The sequence below is a fragment of the Urocitellus parryii genome, chromosome 14, assembly GCF_045843805.1.
Source record: "Urocitellus parryii isolate mUroPar1 chromosome 14, mUroPar1.hap1, whole genome shotgun sequence".
NCBI lineage: Eukaryota > Metazoa > Chordata > Mammalia > Rodentia > Sciuridae > Urocitellus > Urocitellus parryii.
This window is the reverse complement of record NC_135544.1, coordinates 41737447-41760490: the sequence shown is the minus strand read 5'-3', so window position 1 is coordinate 41760490 and position 23044 is coordinate 41737447. Positions and strand designations below refer to the sequence as shown.

At 37.8% G+C, this 23044-nt stretch overlaps 1 protein-coding gene across 1 annotated transcript in view; it reads right to left on the bottom strand.

The window, feature by feature from the left end:
* Sh3rf1 (SH3 domain containing ring finger 1) overlaps positions 1-23044 on the bottom strand; it is a 163052-nt gene that overhangs the window by 84831 nt on the left and 55177 nt on the right. The gene's annotated exons all lie outside the window — the stretch shown is intronic.

Sequence of the window (23044 nt, the reverse complement as noted above, 5' to 3'; positions counted from 1 at the left end):
CTTCACTGAACACCAATGGCTAGTTTCACTGTTAATGATTTACCTCTTCTTCTTGCCTCTCTTCATTTGTAGGCTACTTTGCAAAATGACTCAAACACGTCACTGTCCAGACATTATGACAATCTTAGTGTTTCCTTAAAGGGATTACACTCTGAAACAGATTCATTAATAGGTAAAGAATTGCTTTTTTCCTGACATAAAAGGAGAAAGGTGGTTTTTAGTAGTTTTGTTTTTGTTTGAAACTGCTGAAATTAAAAAAAAAAAGATTAACAAGAAACAAATGAGTTAGGACATGACTGCTTGGTGTAAGCCTTTGCTAAAATAATAGGAATGCAGAAAGGGCCTTATTAGTCCTATAAAATCATGAAGTTTATGGGGCTACAAAGATAAAGCTGACAGACTGGCTCCATTGGAAGATTTGTTTGTTTTCGAAGCAGTGATGGCTTGTGTCATTCTTTTGGCTTAAATCTGTTACCTGGAAATGGCAGTAAGGAGGCTGGAGCATGTGAGCAACAATCCTTGCACTAATGGAAACTCACTCACCTGAGTACCCAGGCCGCACAGAAGGTGCCAGACCTCAGGGCACACCAGGCAGCAGCTGACCTCGAGCCCACATCCCACCTCTGCAATCCGTCAGAGCGGCAGACCTCTTGCAGGAGGGCTGTGTTGCCAGAGCAAATGATCTACTGACTCTTCACTCTTTTCAAACTTGAAGGGTTTCTAGCTCAGCAGCAATTCCAGAGCATATCACACATACACATATCAAATCAGCCCTGACCTTTTACACTTGATTCTAGAAAACCAGATGGTGAGGTCATGCAACAGCATGTCAGCAACGTGGGCAGTGAAGTCAGTCAGACCTGGGCTTCCATTCGCGCTACTGCACCCAACACAAGTTAATTCCCTTCCCTGAGCCTCATGTGAGGACAGGTATTCTCCTTCTGAACTACTCAGATTTAACAGTGTAATATTATTCAGAAAGGAACTAAACCTCAGGACCTTTATGTTCAATCCAAAGCAACCATTAATTAACCATGAGCCGCTATAGGAGATGCCCATTGTAGGATGAAGACAACTGGTGGCAAAGGATCCCTAACTTCCTAAAGGGTTCTGTTACTTTTTTTTTTCTTTTTGCACATAGGTGAAGTGTGAGACAAAGCCTGTGTCGTAGCAGGTACGATCTAAATTTTACCTTGAACAGCATCATCTACAATTGAACTGGATTAAGCCAAAACAGGAACAGCACTGGACAAGATGATACTTGCAAGCAACTATCTTTATCTGTGAAATAAAGGATTTTATTTCCTGACAGATTCTAGGTGCCTTGTATTAGTTATCAAGTCCTGATGCCACAGGACCACCAAGATAAGTCTCCTTATTCCCAATATCTTGCAAATGTGATCAGGAGTCAGCTCCCTTTCAGAATGAAGTTTCAATTGAAAGGAATAAATTGTTATAGGACTTTCAAGATCTCCTTCCCTATGAAGATGGTTATCTAAAAAGGTTTTTCTTTCATTTTTCTCTTTCATCCCACAAATAAATACCTACCATGTGCCAATCACTGTGTTTACACCCAGGATAAATGATAATCAAGAAGGATCCAGCCACTGCAGTCAGTCAGGGAACCCACACCTGAAGGCAGGGACAGTGACAGAGAGAAGCAGTGAGAGTTAACAGTATCCCTCTTCTCCAAGCCTTTGCACATAGCTGAACTATGTAGTGGGGAGAAAGGAAAAAAACCTGAAATTTAACAAGTGAGTTCTAGTCTCTTCATGGGCACAGAAAAAAAAGAAATATTATTTTCTTTCAGGATAATATTTTAGTTTTTGAAAGGTGATTACCAACTATTAGCATCCATCTTCAAAGGTGGACATAGAGATAAAGGAAGAAGGGGTCAGGGGAAGATTGGGACTACACTGGAGGAAAAGGAGAGGCATCACAGCCACAGCCCACGCTGGGGAGGTTTCAAGAGATACAGGAGGGGCCGGGGTTGTGGCTCAGTGGTAGAGCGCGGCCTAGCACATGTGAGGCACTGGGTTCACTCCTCAGCACCACATAAAAACAAATAAAATAAAGCACTGTGTCCATCTACAACTTAAAAAAAAAAAAGAGAGCTATAGGAACTTGAAGGACTGGACATGTCCATTATAACCTGCATTCTAAATCAGCCTCTACCCCCCAAGTCTTCAGTGGTGTCTGTTGTAATAACAACAGCTTTGAGCAATGAAAAGTAGGGAATTTTTCCCTGCTTGAGGCTATGTGATCAGAGAGAAGGCAGAAATCACAGTAAGGAAGAACTCACAAGGTAAAGAGAACCCAAAGTTACAGAGACCTGGGGAAGGCGGATCACAAGCTTCCTCACACCTCCACTTACATACTCCCCACTGCAGCTCCTCCCCAAGATCCTAAAAACACCAAGGAGGACACCGCGCCTCCCAAAACATACAGGACAGGGCCGCAAACTAGGAAGGAAAGAGTAATGTCACAGAGCTGAAAGATTAGAGACCTGAAGTTCATATAGAAAACTTAGTCCAAGAAATGATAACTTCTCCAACAAGAGTAATGTTTACCTTATTTTCTAAACAGAATGTCCTGCCGCTTTAAGAAGAATAGCAGCTTGAAACTGCCTGGGTTTAGTATTGATTTATTTCAGCAATCCAGGTAGCTCACTGTATAAAACTGATGTTATTTCTCAGAGACTGACCATATATAAAATGATTGTTTAAATAAAATCTTATTTTTTTCCCATTATAAAGTAGCCTGTTCCTTAGGGTGGAAGAAATAGTGAAGATTAAACTATTACAAAAGGAACTTCTGAATTCATTTATTCCAGAGTATTGTTTTAGAAAATATAATGTTAACACTATGATGAAATTTTTGCATGCATTTTCCTATTAAAAATAGACTATCTGATCAATAAAGAATCTGTCCTTTAAATTAAAATTGTGCGATCATCCCTATTCTAAATAAGTTATGATTCTCTTCAAAACCTCAAGGCCTCTATTTCACAAGAAAGGATCCCTTCAGATGCCTCAAAATACTGGGCTACTAGAACTGTTTCTCTAGTTTCGGGCTGAAACACTTTTAATTAGCTTGTCCCTATAGTACTTTTTTATGACACATCTCTTTCAGGTTGAGAGCAACTTTTCAAGTTCATTCTCTTTTTTTCATTAAAGTAGTCTTCAGCAACAGCATAGTACTAAAGGTCTTAGTAAGATCTCATATGTTACCAGGTGTCTGAATCTATAAATAAAAACATTGCAGCAGGCTCATGTCAGATGTAATAAAGGGACCAGTAAAAGTGCTTTTGGAACAAACAGGGAAGAATATTTGTACTGGATTCAACGGTGTCTTCCAAAACTGATACCCACTTGGGACCTCAGAATGCAAGATTCTTTGGAAATAGGGTCTTTGCCGATGTAAGCCATCAAGAAGAGGTCACCCTGAATCCGGGTGGGCCACGAATCCAAAGGCTGATGTCCTTGTAAAGAAAGCCATGTGAAGACACAGCAAGCAAAGAAGGCCCCGGCAGACAGCAGACATTGGACGGATGCAGGTAACAGCCAAGGAATGCCAAGGGCTTCTGGGAAAGAAGAAAGGATTCTTCCCAAGAGCCTGCAGAGAGAGCCCAGCCCTGCCAACACTTTGATTTCAGACTTCTAGTCTCCAAACTGGGAGAGAAGAATACATTTCTGTTTTAAGCTACTCAGGTTGTGGTAATTTGTTATGGCAGGGCTAGGAAAGTGATACAGTGTCTTTGACTAAATGGCATGACTGGAGAGAAACAGCTTTCCCGGGACGCACTGGTTCATAAAGTGGAATACTAAAGCAGGAAAGACGCAGGACCAGTGCAGATTCCTTAATGACACTATCTCCACGTTTCCTTCCCTACTCCCCTTGTAAATCACGATGTCCATACCCTCAGGGAAGTTCTCTGTGTCCCCAGACTGCTCCAAGGTAAAAGCAAAACCTAACTACAAAATGAAAGGCCCTGTGTACACATGGCTGTTCTGTTAGCAGGACTGCTAAGAAACGACATATTGTTTCCCTCTAATCATTTCTGAAAACCCTCCCCTTATTTACAGTGCAAGAAGTAATGAAAATGTAGTTGCAATCATTATAATTTACTGAAAACCTGACAGGAAAAAAAAAAAAAAAAGCCCACATGTAAAAACACTGACGCACCCAAAATCTTTAAAGCTTTCCTGGCTTATTTAACCATTTCAACCTGCCTACTGCAGTTTAATAAATTCTAAATGAAAAGCTTTGTGCAAAAGTGGGCTAAACTGGCAAAATAATTTCTTCCATGCTCCTTCTATCAATTTTGTGTGTGTGCTTCAATCTTTCAGCAAGGAGTGTTAAACACATGCTCTTTTCTTCTCCAATATTTTGGTGGCTGCAACACTGAGGAAATAGTTTATCAATGTAACTGACTTTTTCAACGGAATTATGTAGTCACCTTGACATCTTCAAAAAGTTAGAGCACAAAAGCAAAATGAAAACCTGAAGGTGGAAACTTCTGGGGATACAACTCAACTGTCTCACTCTAGTACAGATAAAACAGCTTTGGCTTGAATTCAGAACAGACTTTTACTGGTTCAAGTGGAAGTTTTTCCAAATGTCTATGGTGGAACACACAGAGGTTCTCTCAATCCTACCTCCACCGATGCAATATTTAAGTGCACCCAGAAGAAAGCAAATATAATATCCTCCCCTCAGTTATTTAAATCAATTTAGAAGAGACTATCTGCAATTAGTCCACTATGTTATAAAGTGGTAAAGCTGTCAGCACCTCATGCTGATGTTTTGCTGTTATTTTAGTCCCATCAAAATGCTTTCCTTGCTGGGTGCACTGCATATGCCTATAATCAGCAGCTCAAGAGGCTGAGGCAGGAGGATCTCAAGTTCAAAGCCAGCCTCAGCAACTTAGTGAGGCTCTAAGCAACTCAGTGAGACCCTGACTCTAAATAAAATATTTTTTAAAATAAGCACATAAAGGGCTAGTGATGTGGCTCAGTGAGTAAGCATCCCTAGGTTCAATCCCTAGTACATAAAAAAAAAAAAAAATGCTTTCCTTGAAAAATGTGATATTTTACTTTGACCCCATGCCTGGGCAGAAGCTATGTGAGTTAGCCTGAGTTTTCTTACTCCTCATCATTGCCCAGGATGGGAAATGCCAGGCCAAGATCTATGTTGGGACAGGAAAGAACTGTGTGCAAAAGCAGGTAAACTACTGTCTCCTCTTCCCAGGACTCTTGTGTAGATCCTTCAAGAGTCACACATTTTCTGTTTCGAGGGGATCAGTGCAGGTTAAAAAAAAAAAAAAAAAACAGTATTCCCCCACACTGTTGGAGAAAGTACTGTGTACAGGAAACCAGCCAGCTTTGGGACAGAAAGGCCTGGCCTCCTACCCGAGCTCGTCTGCTGCTTGCTGTGCACTCATGGCCCCTGGTCCACTTCCCTCCATGTCAGTTTCCTCACTGGAGCATAGTGAGGCTGAAGGGAGATCAAGTCTGCAAGGCATCTAACACCCCTGAGGTCTGCTACACTCAATAAAGGTTCATTCCTTTTCTTTCTCTCCTCCTTCTGCCAGCTAAGTTTAGGCTTGCTTAAGTTCTGGCTTTCAGCAAACATGCTGCAGATGTGTCAGCTTCCAGCAGACAAAGCACCAGGACTCCGCCCCCGGAGAGTTATTTGGGGGATATTTTTTTTTTCTTTTAAACATAAACAAATGCCTGCAGCTACTCCGGGGCTGTTAGGTTTTACTTCAGTGTGCACAGAAATGAAGCCTGCAAGTTAAAACTGTCACTCTGAAACTGCTCCCTTTGGGGCAAATAAATAGAGTTGATGCTGTTACTATGATGGCATGGCTTAGAGTATGGCTGACTAATTACTGCAGGGTAGGTCCTCTTTGGGGCACAACCCTCCCTGTAAGGAGGCAAGGGCTCACCACACAGCCCTACCAGTCACCTGGATGAAAGGTCCTTTAGCCTGAGAATTAGAGCTCAGTTCTCTAGATAAAAGTCAACTCTCCCATTGATGGAAAAGGACAGACTCTGAGTGTTAGCAATAAATCAGCTGCTGCTAGATTCAAAATGTGAACAAAAGGGATTCTTACCAGGTTTATTTCTTCACTATTGTTATTGGCTTTTTCCCTCTCTAGATATTTGACCTAATCTTTTATCAGCTTTTAAAAAGCAACCAAAAGGGGTAGGGGACAGACTGATAAAAGGAGACTAGCCCAGCATGAGAACTGCCAGAGAAGTGTTCCAAGCAATCTCCAAAATATTTATTTAAATGAAAGACAGAGGCACATACTTGGAGAGCATGATGTTACGATATTTCTCCATCTCAAATTTGTTCTGGGTGGTATTTAAATTTTCTTGAATATATATTTTAACTTTTCACTGCAAAATAAAGCATCAGGGGTACATGCACAAAAACAAGGCTTGCAGTGCAAAGATGTATCACAAAGGGAAATGCTTGTGTAACCACCATCAGGACAAGAAATAGCACTGGCCAGAAGTGCAAGCATCCCTCATGGCTCTAGTAATCACCACATCCTCTTTCCCAAAAGGCAACCACCATCCCAATTTTTACCTAAGTATGCTTCTTTAAACATTATGGCCGTTTGGCCTTTTTAAAAATGTTACTTAAATAAATTACTTTTGTGAAATTTATCCGTGTGAATATCCCCAGTTTTCAGCGTATTGCTTTTCATAGATGCATACTATTTCACTGTACAAACATGTGACATATAGACATATATATAATATACATATGTATATATGTGTACACACACACACATAAATATATCTTTCTTCTTTTTTTTCTTTTGTTTCTTTCTTTCTTTCTTTTTTTTTTTTTTTTTTGGTACTACTGGAGATTAAATCAAGGCTGCCCTATCACTGAACTATATCCCAGTCTTTTTTTTTTTTTTTTGGAGACAGGATCTTGCTAAATTGCCCAGACTGGCCTCAAAGTTGTGATCCTCCTGCCTCAGCCTCTAATAGCTGGGATTACAGGTTTGTACCACTGTACCCAGAAATATACAACAATTTATCCATCTCATTTTAGTAGACATCTGAGTTCTTTCCAGGTTTTCATTATTATGAATGTGTTACTATGTTTTTGAATGTCTTTTGTTTACATTTCTAAGTATATTCTAAAGAGTGAAACTGCTGCATCATTGAGTATACATATCATAAATTTTGTAGATTATGTCCATGGTCCAAAGAGGATGGACCAAATCACATTCCACACCAGCTGTATATGAAGTTTAAGAGTCTCACAGCCTTGCCACATCAGGTGGGTGTAATGGTATCTCCCTGTGGGAATCTCTCTTTTCCCTGTAACATATAACATTAAGCACCTTTTCAAAAGCCTATTTGTCATGTGTTTTAACAACATGTATTTTAAGCCAAAGATGTTTTAAAACAATGTTTATGTTTTATATAGTCAACAGTCATTTTGAATTCTCCACACCATCATGTTTATAGATGCATTTCTAACCTTCCACCTGGAATATTTTTTCTCCTACCTATATAACATCCTATAATCCTTTCTCTGGCTAAAGTCAGTTGGTAATTTTGCTTGGCTAAAAATGTTTTTATTCCACCTACATACTTTGCAGAATATTTCTGCTGGGCATCAAACCCTGGATTAATATTTACTTTCTTTCTACATATTAAAGGTGTCATCCCACTGCCTCTGGCTTCTACTGCATCTCCTAAGAAGTCAGTTGCTGATATTATAATACCCAGGAAAGAAATCTGTCCTTTGCTTTTAGGATTTTCTCTTTTCTTACTTTTATTATCTTTAACAAGTATGAATTCCTTTTTTATTTATCCCTCTCTCTGGAGTTCATCCCATTCTTCAGTTTATACATGGAAGTTATTTATCAGTTATAATTATCAGTCACTGCTTCTTCAAATAGGACTGCGCTCTATATTTGCTCTGTTGTCATTGTGAAATTTTACCTATAAGTGTTTTAAAAATCTCTGAACACATTCTTTATTTTTCTTAGACTCTCTTCTGTGTTTTCCTTTATTTACTCTCTGCATTTTATTTTTTTTATATTTCTTTCACCTATTTTTCAGTGTGTTAATTCTCTCTTTGGTTGTATCTAATGTGTTGTTAAACCTACCCAGTGATTTGTTAATTTGGAGCACTTTCTTTTATACTTCTTAGCTCTCTTGAATTCTTGTTTTCCCTTAAAAATGTTAAACATCATAATTTTAAAGTCTGTTTCTATGATGCCAATCCATGAAGCTTCTAATGCATTTTTCAATTACTATTCCTTCCCCTGGATTTTGCTAATGTTTCTTTCCTCCAAAAATGCTTATTTTAGATTATCCACTGGACACTGTTTTTGCAAAACTGTTAGTAGAAATAAATTGAGCACTCTACAATCACCTTACTCTAATTACAGGGAAGGAGAAGATTAGAAACTGGGCCTCATTCTGTGACATTGGCATCATAACTCTACTATCTTATATGTGTACAGAAGACATTTTATACTTTAACTTGCTCTTCTATTGTCCCTCAGAAGAAAGGTAAAGCCTAAATTACCTGGCCCACCATTATAGGAACCTAGCTCATGGCCATGTGTTGCCTTATAATAAATTGTTCTTTATCTCCTCAATCCCCATCCATAATCTATGAAATTAATCTAGAATTGTGTCATTTTTATCCAATAAGTCACATTATTCTCCATTTTTAAGTTATTTAATTAGTTTTGACTATTTTACTCTTAAAGAAATAAGAACACTTTTTGGAACACTCAAAAAACTAAAAAGGAAAGTTCATCCTTAATTCTATCACTTTCATTTTAGTTATACAAAGGCCCAACCCAGAATAAGACAGATTACATTTGACAGGTAAACTAATTAATCCTTTAAATAGAAATAAACTTACTGACATTTTATCTTAAAATCACAAATTAACAAACCTGATACTCCCACAACTAATAAATGATGAAATTTCTTTAGCACTGTGTGTGCCTAGAATAGTAAAGTGGATTTTGATCAAGATAAAATTGCTAAACAGGTCCCACAGTCCACTGGTTTCTTTGCCGTATAAGCAAATTACGTTGTGGAAAAGTGCAAAACAAGGTCCTCTGTCTCCATCTTTCATTTAGTTTTCATACTCAAAAATTATTTTTCAGGTTACTGTAGCTTTCAGCACTTTAAACCACAAATGAAAGGCCTAATTGTTAGAATACCAGCACAATGAACACTTCTAATAACCCTAGTTTTATTTACACCCGTGTTTTGCTGGAAAACATACACCTCTGTAAATGTCCAAAATTCACATGACTTGCTTTTGCTCCGACTTTTTATGCTAAGTATAACATGTAAGTACCAAAACATGCATCTGATTTGTATAATACTTTGAAACGTGTTCATGTTATTAGAAATAATGCATTCTCTATGGGAATAATCAAAGGATCTTTTTTAAAGCATCCAATTTGTATAAGTCTTTACAAATATCTATCAATACCTTATTCAAAAGAATATCAAGGTGGAAAAGTGAAAAGAAACCACATGAAGACATATTATAATGAAACTTCAGAACATCAAAGACAAAGAGAAAACTCAAAAAGGAGAAAGGGAGATCATCTAACAAAAGAATGACAACTGGGCTAGAAACAACTTCTACAGAAACAAACAATGGAGGGGAAAAAGTTTATGAGAACATCTTTCAGGCTGGGATGCAGCTCAGTGGTAGAACACTTGTCTAGCATGCTGAAGGCCCTGAGTTCAATCCCCAGCACTGCAAAAAATAAATAAATATCTTTAAAGTGATCAAAGAAAATAAATCAACCTAGACTTGAAACAAGATCAAGAAAATGAAAAGATCTATGCAGACAGATAAAAATAAAGAGGATTTATTATTACCAAGGATTTACCCTGCAGCCTCTCAAGGACGGACTTCAAGAAGGAAAATGACCTAGAAAGCAAGTCTGAATTTCAAAGAAGGAAAGGTAAGAAAATACACTAGTAAAACAGAAACAAATCTAAACAGTCAATAAAACAATAATCATGTCTAAGGTTTTTTGGTTTGTTTGTTTAAAGGATGGTGTATAAAGTAGAAAGGAAGCAACTAGAGTTGCATTTAACATCAGGTTTAATTTTAGACTCTGGTATGCATGGACAATTTCAAGTGTACCACTAACAGAATAAAAAGTACATAATTTCTACCTTTATTTAAGAAAACATTAGCTGCTGTAGCAACCCTAGATTGCAGGCACTTGACCCTACATTCTCCTAACAAGTGGTTTTCCTCTACACAGAGATTCAAGGACTCAGGTTCATACCACCTGTGGGAAGTAACACTTAGGATCTTTTCTTTTGAATCTAGAGGGCAAAAGGTGAAAAGGGGAATGGATGAGGTTCAAGCATTCCTCAAAGCCTTGGTCCCAAAATGACATACATTACTTCTCTGTTCATGTCCCCCTGGCCAGAACTCAGTCACATGGTGACCTGCCAACAGGAAGTGAGCCCAGAAAATATACTTGAGCATGCACTCAAAAATTAACAGAGTATTGGAAAGCAGCTACAAGTTTCCATCACAGCTTCCAAACCAGTGAGAATAAGGAAACAAATAGAATTCAAGCAATTAAAAAATAAAAGCAATTAAGGGAAAGAGAGAAGGATAAAAAGATGAGACAAATGGAATGCATAGGGCAAGATGATAGTAACAACTTCAAACATATCAGTAATCACAACAAATGTAACAATCTGCCAGTCAAGAGATTATAATGAAATTTTAAACAATAACAGAATCTAACAATGTGCTATTTACCAGAAACCCTATAAAACAGACATGAAAGGCTGAAAATGTGTGGAAAATGTCAAATATGAACCTAAATAAAGTTATTATGGACATCAGCACCATTTTAAATTGATTCTACCCTCCCAAAAGGAATAAAAAAAAAAGCACCTACATAATAATTAAAAACAGGATACATAATAATTCCAAATATACGTATATCTATTAAAATAACTTCAGGTATATATACAAAGTTCAATGAAAACACTAAGAAAATAAATGAACCTATCAATAATAGGAGATTCTGATGTAAAGGACACATGTGGTACACTAAATAATGATATAGACATCATTTTCATGTACATATTTTCCAAAGTATGTTTGCATGGGATAAACCACAAGAAAAGCCTAAATGGGTTTCCAAGAATAGATAGTATACAGACCATGTCTCCTAATCACAAAACAATTAAAATATATAAAAATAAAATTTAAATACCTATGAGTTGAAAGTTTTTAAAACACTTCCAAATAAGCCATGAGTCAAAATAAAGATCAGAAAGGAAATTTCTGAATGAACCATAGCTCACTAAACTATAGATAAACACAATTTTGAGGTTAAAAAAAAATAGAGCGACTGCTAGTGCACTGCCATTTCTTAGAAACTTTTCCTATGTGGTCAACTACAAACTCTTTCTACCAGGCAAATAAATGATAAACATAAGGTGGTAGAGACACGGGACAGTGAGAGACACACAGGTGACCTCCCTGGTGTTGGCAATGCATGTTCTGAGTCTTAAATTGAGTGATAAATTCTCCAGTAGACTTGTAAATTTGTGTCATATAAATAGCCTACATACTCTTTCACGTGTATTAAGTATTGCCATCATGTGAAACACTGGCACTCACACTGTGACAAATTCAACTCTCTGTGTTCCTTTTACCTCCATTTCATTTCATTCTATTTTATTTTGCTGGTGCTGGGGATAAACCTAGGGCTTCATGCATACTTGGCAATGGCTCTACCACTGATCCACACCTTTGGCCCTCTTTCACTGTCCTAAACCCACCTTTTTGTTTCATTAAATAAACAAACCATTCTCCATTGCTATTTATCATTTCCTTCCTAATCACAGATTAGGAAACACAGATTATGAAGATCCCAGAGTGGTTTGGTGAGAAAGGTATGTTAGATCCCAGAATAATTTGTCTTACTAACTGAAATGGGCAAACTGACAAGTTCCTAGGGCTTGGTGGACCAGAACAACCATGAGGTTCCCGGCTAGAATACTTAGACTTTCAAAGTCAAATGACAGCACTAACAGAAGTCCTTAGTGTGCCCTGGAGCCAATCAGACACATTATCAGTTAAACAAATAAAAACACTAGAGGATTCCAAACAGAAAGAAATGAAAACAGCAAACAGCAATATACCACCTCTGATTACTCGAGACCTGAAACATCTTTTCTAAGACAAGGTTTAAATGTGATCAATATTTTCTAAATAAACATTTTCTGAAAGAATTAAATTTTGTAAAGAGCAACAGAAACAATGAAATTCGGAATTGAAGTTTCCATTGGGAAAGCCACATTTTGGATTTTACCATACCCTCTCCACCTAGCTGCCAGAATTGCCTTTAACAATTAACAAATACGAACACTAAGTTATTCTGCAGTGAATTTGTTGATACAAAAGCCAGGAAACAGTGTATCTCCACTGGGAATATTTTGAAGACGGGATTAGAGGCAGGCGGGGGCAAGAAGGATCTGTAAAAAAACAATATTTGTTAAACTAAAAACACATAGGCACACATGGGAATTATTTTACTTTCAACAAGTTCTGAAAGTAGTAACAAAACCAGGGAGAGTTAACAGAATAATTTAACACTGATGTTTCAGGAATGTTGAAAGAGACCAGGCATTTAGACCTCATGTTGCTAAATTTGTTCATCTAAAATCTAAAAGGCATTTTCATGACAAGGACTTTGCTATTCCTCAGCATTTTCTCTCCTTAGGCAGCTTATTTTCCCACTCAAAGTTATAATGCTGTATTCATAATACCATAATCATTTCCATGGTAACTTCCTGTGATGTCAAAGAGAAAACACTATCGACTTCTCCCTAGGCTCCAATTTCCCAGCTAAAATCATGTTGATTTTCTCCTTTCCAAAGTGAATCAAAGATTTACTATTTCAAATCCTGGGGATGAGGTCTGAAAATCAAAAACCATCTACCGTGACTACAGCCAGGTAGAGAAACCTATAGGCAAAGGATGCAAGCTAAAAGTACAAGCCCCAGAGGCAATAACCTGGAGTTCAGACCAGGTTCCACCAACTATGAGATACAGTACCAATGTTCCACCAGCTATGACATACAGTACCAATGTACTCCAGGGGTCTTTTTGTTTGTTTGTAGTTGTAAACAGACAGAATGCCTTTATTTATTTATTTTTATGTCGTGCTGAGGATTAAACCCAGTAGCTCCACACGTGCTAGGCGAGCACTCCACCACTGATCTATAGCCCCAGCCCTGATCTTCCAGTTTTGACTCACCATCTCTAAATCAAAAAAGTACCTCAAAAAGCTGTCAGAATTAAAATGAGACAAGGTATATCAGATGCTTAGCATAGCACCTGGCCAATGTCAAACCAAGTAAGAAATAATGTGAGGTTCCCCCCGGAATGTTCAGTTATCTCTGACCTCAGGATATAGAGTTAAAGTGGAAGTTATCTTCAGTTATCTTTGTATTCGTTCAGCAAATATTTATTGAGTGTCTGCTTCATACCTTGCAGTGTTCTTGGTGCTGGGAAGATAAGGAATAGTATTAGTGCCCTGGCCCTTGCAAAAGCTATTCCTGTACCCTACTCCAGGGTAGCAGGTAGCCTGCCTCCCACTGATGGACCTGGCTCCCCAGGGCTCTCTACTTCTCCCAGTGCCCACACATCCAGGCAAATAGAGTACACACTGAACAGCCTCAAACAGTAAGCCTCTGTGTGGACAAGAACCAGAGTTCAGGCTGGGCGGTATGATCACAGTTGACCATCTCATCTGAAAAAGCCATATGCAGTTCTTTTTAAAGGAAAAGTTAAAATGAATAAAAGTCCCAGCTTGCAGCCCAGGTATACTTATGATCTGGGTTTACAGCACAGGGACAACTGTTTGAACCTTTGAAAACACATGGTAGTAAATGCCTACCTTCAGAAACCAAAGTATCGGTTAACTCCAAGTCTGGGTAACTGCAAACTTCTATAGAAATAACACGATACTTCCGCCTACCAACTTCATGGCATGTGGAGAAATCACTTATGACAAAATGAGACCCCGAAATACTTCTGAATTCCTTAGATATGCTGTCATCAGATGCTTCAACTTTCACCTAAACTCGGCTTAATTAATTCACCAGTAGAAAGGCTGAGGTAGTTTTCAATCAAAGGAAGCTTGAAATGCTGACAACTGAATGCTTTCTGAGCAGGAAGACAATAAAATAAAGAAGACAAAGATTCCACATGTAGATAGTAATGCAGGCTCTTCCGGACCCTATTTGGGATAAATGGCTCTTGGGAAGACAGGGCATATTAAAAAAAAAATTAGTGAATAAATGATCGAATAATCAACCCCTTAATTCTAGTCACGAGATAACTCTTCTGATCTGCTCTTCCTGACTTCCTAAGGAGTACCAGAAGTCTGGGATTCCATGAAATCACATATTTAGGAGCACACTGAGGAAGAAAGAACACAGACCTTGGTGCTGAACAGATTTAAAACTCACTCTTTAAACAATCTGGTTGTTCTAACTAGCAGTGTGACCTTGCGCGGATACTTTTTTGCAAAATGGGAATTAAAATATTTTGTCCTACAGGCTAGGATAAAGAAAGTGCCTGGCATAATCTTGGCATACAGAAGAGACATCTTAAAAATACATTAGTCATCTCTCTTCCTCTTTCCTTCATTCCAACTTACCTTGACCTAATTTAAATTCTGGGGAAAAAGGAACCTTGTCAAGGGCTAAGTAAAACTTCACAGGGGATTATCAAATGAGATGTGGTAAACCAAAACAAATAAATCCCACACAGTCCTGGATCCCAGGCCCCCCACGACAAGAATTAGTTTCTAAAGACTGTAACGTTATATTCCCCTAGTACTTTCCTAAAGGCCTCAAGCAGTGTAGTTTCTTTGAGGTGTATGTCTTCTTTTAATCAAACTAATTCAACAAGACTTCCAGCACATAATTTCATTAAATTCCTATGTTTTCAGTCAAAGATTTTATCACTCAACATCAAGACGGTATATTTTTATGACAAAATGATGCAGCTTTTTCTTCTAAGTTCAAATCTTTCTTCCAACGACCTTCCCAAAGTAAGCCAAGTGTACTATTCCACTTACACTGAAACAATTAAGAGTATGAAGTCGAGTATTTAATACCCCACTAATTGACACAATCACCCTCAATCCTGGTCATTCAATTCATGCGAGTATGGGCTCACGTGTATCTTGGTTCTGGCATTTAAACCAATTTCTAATATTAAGATGTTGATGGGCCGGTTACAAGACTTTGTAAAAGAGCAAAAATTTCTTTCTCTGTGTCAATCAGTCATTAGTTAACTAAAGAAGGGAGGAATCGATTATATATTAAAATGGAAATTTACTAGCAATGTGGAGTTACTTGATGTGCTGACAGAGGAATAAGGGAGCCCAGGGAAATAGCTTCATTAAACGCACTATTTACGTTCCAGTAAATCCAGTGTTTTAAATTTTTTGACATTTGTTTTGAAACCAGATTCAAACTTAATACATAGTATTTCTTTGTTGGCAAGAGCTACAACCTCCTTAATGCCACTAAGTCTAGCTTTTTTGCGCCAGCTTTTTGTGCTTCAAGGTATCGGAGGGCCCATGAATCAGGTCAAAATTAACACCACGTGTATGTCTTTGGAGAAACAGAAATAACCTGTCAGATTTCTATCATGAAAACCAATTTATATTTTTGTAATCCCACTGATAAAGCAGTAATAAGCATGGCCAACTTTCCCAAGTGCTATCTCTTTTATATTAATAACTGAGTTTGGAAAAATAAGATCAAATCATCTACAAGTAACAGGCGAATTTCCAGCATGTCAAACCCAACTGCCCTGAATGGCGGAGCACAGGGCAGGGCTGAGCACAGCCTTCTCAGGTTATTTTTAAGCCATCTGATGTCATCCAAGTATTGACACATACTCACCTGTCAGAAAAATCTTCCAGTACATTTTTTCACTCAGTAATATCACCAGTAACTCTGAGAGAAGCCCAATGACATCAACCGGACCAATAAATTTCTATCTTCTTGAAATTTACCAACATACCATACAGACACCGAATGCAATTTTTCTTACTCAAAAAAAAAAAAAAAAAAAAGGAAAGGGAATCCAAAGAATATTTAAGGAATTTCTTAACCACAGACATAGACACATACAAAACACAGACCCTGAATGGAGAAAACAAGCAAACCACATCTAAAGGAGATCTCAAATCCTCCTTGGCAGGGCAAACTGGCCTCTGAAGAAACCACTGTGGATCTTTGGGGACATTTACATTTTAGAATTTGGGGCCTTCCAATTGGTCCTTTCTTTCACTGCCAACAGAACAATGTATTCATATTTTTGATTTGTGTTTTTAAATGGGAAAAACAGTGATAAAATGGGGACCATGGAAGACACAACATTAGTGAAAAAGTCTAAAGAAAAAGACTCAAGACTGAATATTTCAAGAAATTTAGTGATGCTAACGTGCATTTCTTGACTATCAGAACTTTCAAAAGATTAAGAAAGGACGAGAAAATCTATAAAATCTTCACTGCTATAAAGGGCAACACTTTCAAATATGTGAAAATGATATTTCTCTATGGCACACACATACAACTCAGTCTACACTGGAGTCCTGGTCTCCTTGCAATAATTCAGCAACCCAGCCCCAGTCAAAGGGATCTGCAGGTTCTGCAGGCTCTGCCCTCGCATCTAGTACCCACCAAGACTGCTCAAAGGAGTCAGTCTCAATTTCTCAAACTGACAAACACCTCAGGCAAGTGCTTGCTATCTACAGTGCTCATCGTTGGCTCTCAAAGATAGATTACACAGAGAATCCCTGCCCTAAGTTCACTGGATACCTCAGCTCCATCCAAGGTGCAAACTTTATAGGGTGCACAGTGGAAGATACTCAGGCCACGGGAGATTTTAGCATTGCTTTCATTTTTACCAGTGGGAAATGAAGAACCAATGAAGTTAGGGACAAAGAGAGTAGAGGGGCCATCCAATAAGAAATGAGGTCTGCTAACTTCTGGGTATTATGACATCAGCTACTAAACGAAAATTCCTACATTTTAAAACAAGTCATGACAATGTACTAATAGGTTTTAGGATTAGGCCCTGGCTTCATAATCAACTGTACCCTACCAGGAACTGAAAAGCTGGCCAGCTCCACAGTGGTCTTCCTCACCTCTGGGGCTGGGCCCTCCAGGCTCTGGCTGCTGCCAGTTTTGCTGAGAAGATAAACCCAGCTGGAACGTGATGACCAGGCCGATCCCTATCGGTCTACCTCTGCGGAGGACACTCATGAGAAAGCTTCCCTCTTCCTAACTCCTTGCCTACTATGTTAAAAGCCACCAAGACTCCGCAGAGGACCAGAGATGGGGTTGTTTATACAGCTGCCACTTTGCAGAGAGCCCTAACAGAAGCAGCCCCTCTCCCGCAGAGCTGGACACAGATCAGAAGCCTGAGGACACCCTGGGGAGTACCAAGGGGCTGGGGGAGCAAACAGCTCTGCTCTGATTTGCCGGGTTTTATTTTTCTTTCCTTTTTCTCCCCCACCCCTTTTTTTTTTTAATTTTTTTCTATCTGTGAGTAAGATTCTATGCAGTAGGCAAAATGAAACGTACAAAAAAGTAAAACGAACTTCATTTAGAAACATAAAAGTGGGCCCACAGTTGCTTCGTGAAGGCCTCCAGTTTTATTTTTTTTTTTTCCGTAAAAGGAAGCCACATTCCTTCACTAACCCTCCTTCATCCCAGCCCCCACTGCCTGACCCCAAGTAATAGCACTTTCTGCCCAGAGTGAAAATGACCTCTGCCCTTCCACCCACTTTATCTTCTATAGGAATTTCATTCATCCTTTTGTTTCCCACGGAAACTCATTGGGCCCTCCTTTTCCCTGTCACTTTTACTCATATTCCTAATGAAACTCTTCATCGGCAATGGAATCAGCCCGTGGAGGGGGGAAGAGAGGAGATGACAAAACTCAGTCTCTATGATAAAGTTAAATTTCTTTTTAGTAGGACAGATACAAAACTTCTTTAAAACATTTGAGCCAGAGAGATCATATCAAGTCCAATATATCTTTCCTAATGTTTAATAAAGAATTATTTCATTCCTCGTCATTAAATTAAGAACACATAAAGACTGGCGAAGAGGCTGGGGATTTAGCTCAGTAGTGGAGCATTTGCCTGGCATGCCAGAGGCCCTGTGGAGTGTCCTTCAGTTCTCAAAGGATCCTCTCCACTCAGGAAGCTCTCCCTCTGGGTCCCGTTTCTCCTTCCACATGCTCCTCTACTAGAATCAGGTGAACGGTTCCTCATCCTCTCCCCCCTGGACGGGAACCACACCTAGGTGGTACAAAGTTTACCCCCTGGAGAATAAATATTAATGGAGAATTAAATGACATGAGTTCAAACCCTGGTTCTACCATTCACTCACACTGCGACACAAAGATACTTAAGTCTCCTTCCTTGTAAAACAGAGAGGATAAGACGGACAATACTATACGTACCAGAAAGTCATGCAATAACTGCCAACAGCTTTCTCCTGCCTTCTCCTCGGTCCTCAAGTCCTTCCACTCTGATGGGTGCTGTTCCCCCTGGCTTCCTTCTGTGAGTTTCTGCCATCTTACCTTCTCCTCTCTGCTCCCTGCCCCCAACCCCCACTCTTCATTTTAATCTTCTTACCATGAAGGATCATTTGCACTGGAAACTGTGAACTTTTTACCTTCTAATTCACATTACAACAAAATATTTTATATGACTCTTTGGCTCATGCGCTCAACGTGTTTTAACCTTGGAATATTTGTCGTCTTGACGCAAAAATGGAAATAAATGCTAATTACCCAAATCATAATGAAACAACGTACAGACCTTAATTTCTAAGAGGTCTAAGCCTCTTTTAAATTAAAAGAAAATCTTTTGAAATAGAACTGTATTTACTTGTATTTGTGTAAAATATTTTCTTTTTGTTATGCATAATTTTACATAATTATTTTATTTTTGTGATGTTGCTTCAGTGTTGTCAAAAAGAAAAAAAAGAAATAGAAACCCTTTCCTCAAAAGAGAATTACTTTCACAGGACAAGTAACTAAGAACAAAAGACACAACATTTATAGTCTTAAACCTAAAATTCCATGAAAACTCGCTATTCTACCACCCTTCGGTGATGGGATTTAGTATTTCAGATTGTTCTCCAAAGAAGAAACTAAGTCAAAGAACACTAAGCACTGAGCTACCACCTCTCACTGGAGAACTCAGAATAAGCAGGTCAGTACCTGTCTACTAAGAATGAGAACAGGCAGAACTGGACTTGGTACAATTTAAGTGAAGGTCTGTGTGCTCCTAAAGCTTTTTCCAAGAATTAAAGGTGGGACAATCACTATGAACAATTAAAGTCTATATACAAATGTGTGCATGTACTTAAGTGGTTTACCGATAAAAATATTCTAAAGTTTTGTTTCACCACATGACAGGGAACTTGCCAGGTACCAATAAAACTCACACATCTTGCTGGCCCCATCCCAAGTCATCATCTGGATGGCCGTTATTCCTGACTCCAGGTCTCCAGAGGGGTCTTCAATGTGGTATTACCTTATGATCTATTTCACAGCTTACTACCAAAAATAAAAGAAAAATTGCAAATCCCAGTGCTATATACTTCTTCCCAAATGTACCTAATCTTACCTTTTTATTGATACTGCTGGAAGAAACGTTTCTATGAGATCTTGTGTTTCTAGTTTCCAAAAGAGTCTGTGATATTTAATCAATACCAAAGAAAAAGTTTCTAGTTCAAAGCAATAACACAATAATCTCAATGCTTTTTAATGTTTAAGCAAATATATCTCTCCGTATAGGATGAATATTCCTATCCAAAATGCTTGTTATCAGAAGTGTTTCAGATTTTGGAATATTTGTGCAGAAGTTACTAGTTGGACATCATGCTTGAGCTCAAAAAGTTTCAGATTTCAGAGCATTTCAGATTTCAGATTTTCACATTAGAGATGCCTAGCCTATGCTTTTTTTTTTCTCTTTTCATCATTTACTTCAACATTTTTTCTTTTTAAATAGACTTTGTTTTTTAGAGTGATTCACAATAAATTGAGCAGAAAATACAGAGTTCCCACAAACTCCCTGAACCACACAAGCAAAGCCTGCCCCGTTAACAATATCCTTAACCAGAGAGGTACATTCACTATAATCCATGAACTGACATTGATATACTTTTCACCAGAAGTCCACTTTGGGTGAGGCATGCTATGGGTTTCCACACATGTATAACCACATGAATTCATCATTATAGTATCATATAGAATGGTCTCCGGGTCTAAAAACCCTCTGTGCTTTGTCTATTTATCCTCCTTACCCCCTAATCCCTGGCAACCACTGATCTTTTTACTACCTACATAGTTTTGCTTTTTTCAAAATGTTATATGGTTTGAATTATGTAATACGTCATCTTTTCAGATTGGTTTCTTTTGCTTGACAATATGCATGGAAGGCTTCGCCATATCTTTTCAAGATCTGATAACTCACTTCTTCCTACAGATAAAAGATACTCCTTTATCAGAATGTTCCACAATTTATTCATTCACTCATTGAAGGACATATTGGTTTTTTCCAAATTTTGGCAATTATAAGTAAAATTACTGCAAACATACATGTGTAGGTTTTGGGGTGGACATAGGTTTTCAGCTCTTGTGGGTAAAGACCAAGGAACATAATGGCTGGATCACATGTGAGACTATGCTTAGTTTTATAAGAGACTGACAAACTGTACTCCAAAGTAATTCTACCATTTTGAATCCCTATCTACTATGAAAGCTTCATGTTGCTCTAGATTCTCATCAGCATTTGGTTTTGACAGCATTCTTACATTTTTGCCATGCTGAGAGATGTGTAGTGGGATCTCAATGTTGTTTTAATTTCCATTCCCTAATGACATACAGAAAGAGCATCTTTTCACATGCTTATTTCTCATCCACATATTTACTTTGGTGAAGTGCCTGTTCAGGTATTTTACCCATTTTTTAATATACATATTTATTTTATTAAAAAATGAGGTTGGGCTTTAAGAGTTCTTGAATATTTGGGTTGAAATATTTTTTCCCAGTTTACAGCTTGTCTCTCATTCTCTCAACACTGTCTTTTGCAGAGCAAAAGTTTTTAACTTTAGTAAAGTACATCTTATTGATTATTTCTTTCATGGTTGCAACTTTGGTACAGTATCTAAAAATTCATCACCAAATCTGAGGCCATCTACATTTTTTCCTATGGTATCTCCAAGGAGTTTTATAGTTTTACATATAGTTTGTGGCCCATTTTGAATTATTTTTTTGTGAAGGGCATAAGGTCTATGTCTAGATGTTTTATTTTTCTGGCATGAAGATGACCAGTTGCTCTAGCACCATTAGTTGGAAACACTATCTTTTCTCTATTGTAATACCTTTTGCTTCTTTGTCAAAAATATCTTGCTTACATTTATGTGGGTCTGTTTCTGGGATCTCTAATCTGTTCCATTTACCCTACTTGTCTGTCCTTCCCTCGTTACCATCCTGTCTTGATTACTTCAGCATTACGGTAATTCTTGATCTAAAGAAGCATCAGTCCCGACTGGAGTTGTGACTCAGTGGTAGAGCGCTTCCCTAGCATCTATATTACATTGAGTTCGATCCTTAATACCACGTAAAAATAAACAAATAAATAAACAAACAAAAAAAATAAAGATTTTTTTTTTTTAAACAAAGAAGCAGCAGCACACCAATCCTTCAACTTTGTTGGTCCTTTCAATACTTTATGGACTATTTGGGGACTTTTGCCTCTCCATATAAAATTCAGATCATTCTGTAACATCTACAAAACAATTTGCTTGAATTTTGATTGGGATTTTTGTGGAACCTACAGATTAAGTTGGGAAGAAAGCAAAACATCTTGAAATAGTGAATCTTCCTATCCATGAACATGGACTATCTCTCCATTTATTTTATTTGTTTTTTATTTCTTGCGTCAGAGTTTTGTAGTTTCCTCGTAAGAACCTTACACATATTTTGTTAGATTTATACCTAAGCACTTCATTCTTTGGGGTGGTAAATGGCATTGTATTTTTTAAATTTCAAATTCCACTTGTTCATTAATGATATATAGGAAAGAGATGGACTTTTGCGTATTAACCTGCCATCCTGCAATCTTGCTATAATGACTTATTGGTTCCAGGAGTGTTTCATTTTTTTTTTTGTTTTTTCATATTTTTCACTAAGATTATCACATCCTGCAAACAAAGACAGTCTATTTCTTCCTGCCCAATCTATATACCTTTTCTTTCCCATTCTTCTCTTATTAATTAACTATGATTTCCAATATGATGACAACAAGGAGTGATGAGAAGAGACATCCTTGTCTTGTTCCTGATTTTAGTGAGAAAGTTTCTAGTTTCTTGCCAATACACATGATGTTATATATAAGTTTTTAGTAGATGTTAAAAGATGAGATAATTCCCCTTTATTAAAAAAAAATCATGAATGGGTGTTGAATTATGTCAAATGCTTTTTCTATATGTAATGATACGATTATGTGACTTTTTTTTTCCTCTTTAGCCTGTTGATATGATGGGTTACATTACTCGATTTTTAAATGTTTGGCCAGCCTTGCGTACTTAAAATAATGCTGGTGTATAGTTCTTTTCATATATCTTTGGATTCGATTTGCTAATACTTTGACTTCTGCATCTAGGTTCACAAGAGGTATTGGTCTATAGTTTCCTTTTCTTATAATGTCTTTGTCTAGTTTTGGTATTGAGCTAATGCTGGCCTCATACAATACATTAGGAAAAAGTGCCTCATTTCTTTATTCTGAAAAAAAATGCATCAAAATTGGTGTAATTTCTTCCTTAAATTTTGATAGAATTCACAGCAAAATAAACTGGGCCTGAAGCTTTCTGTTTTGAAAGGCTAATAATTATTGATTGAATTTTTTAATGGATATGAAACTAATTCAGAT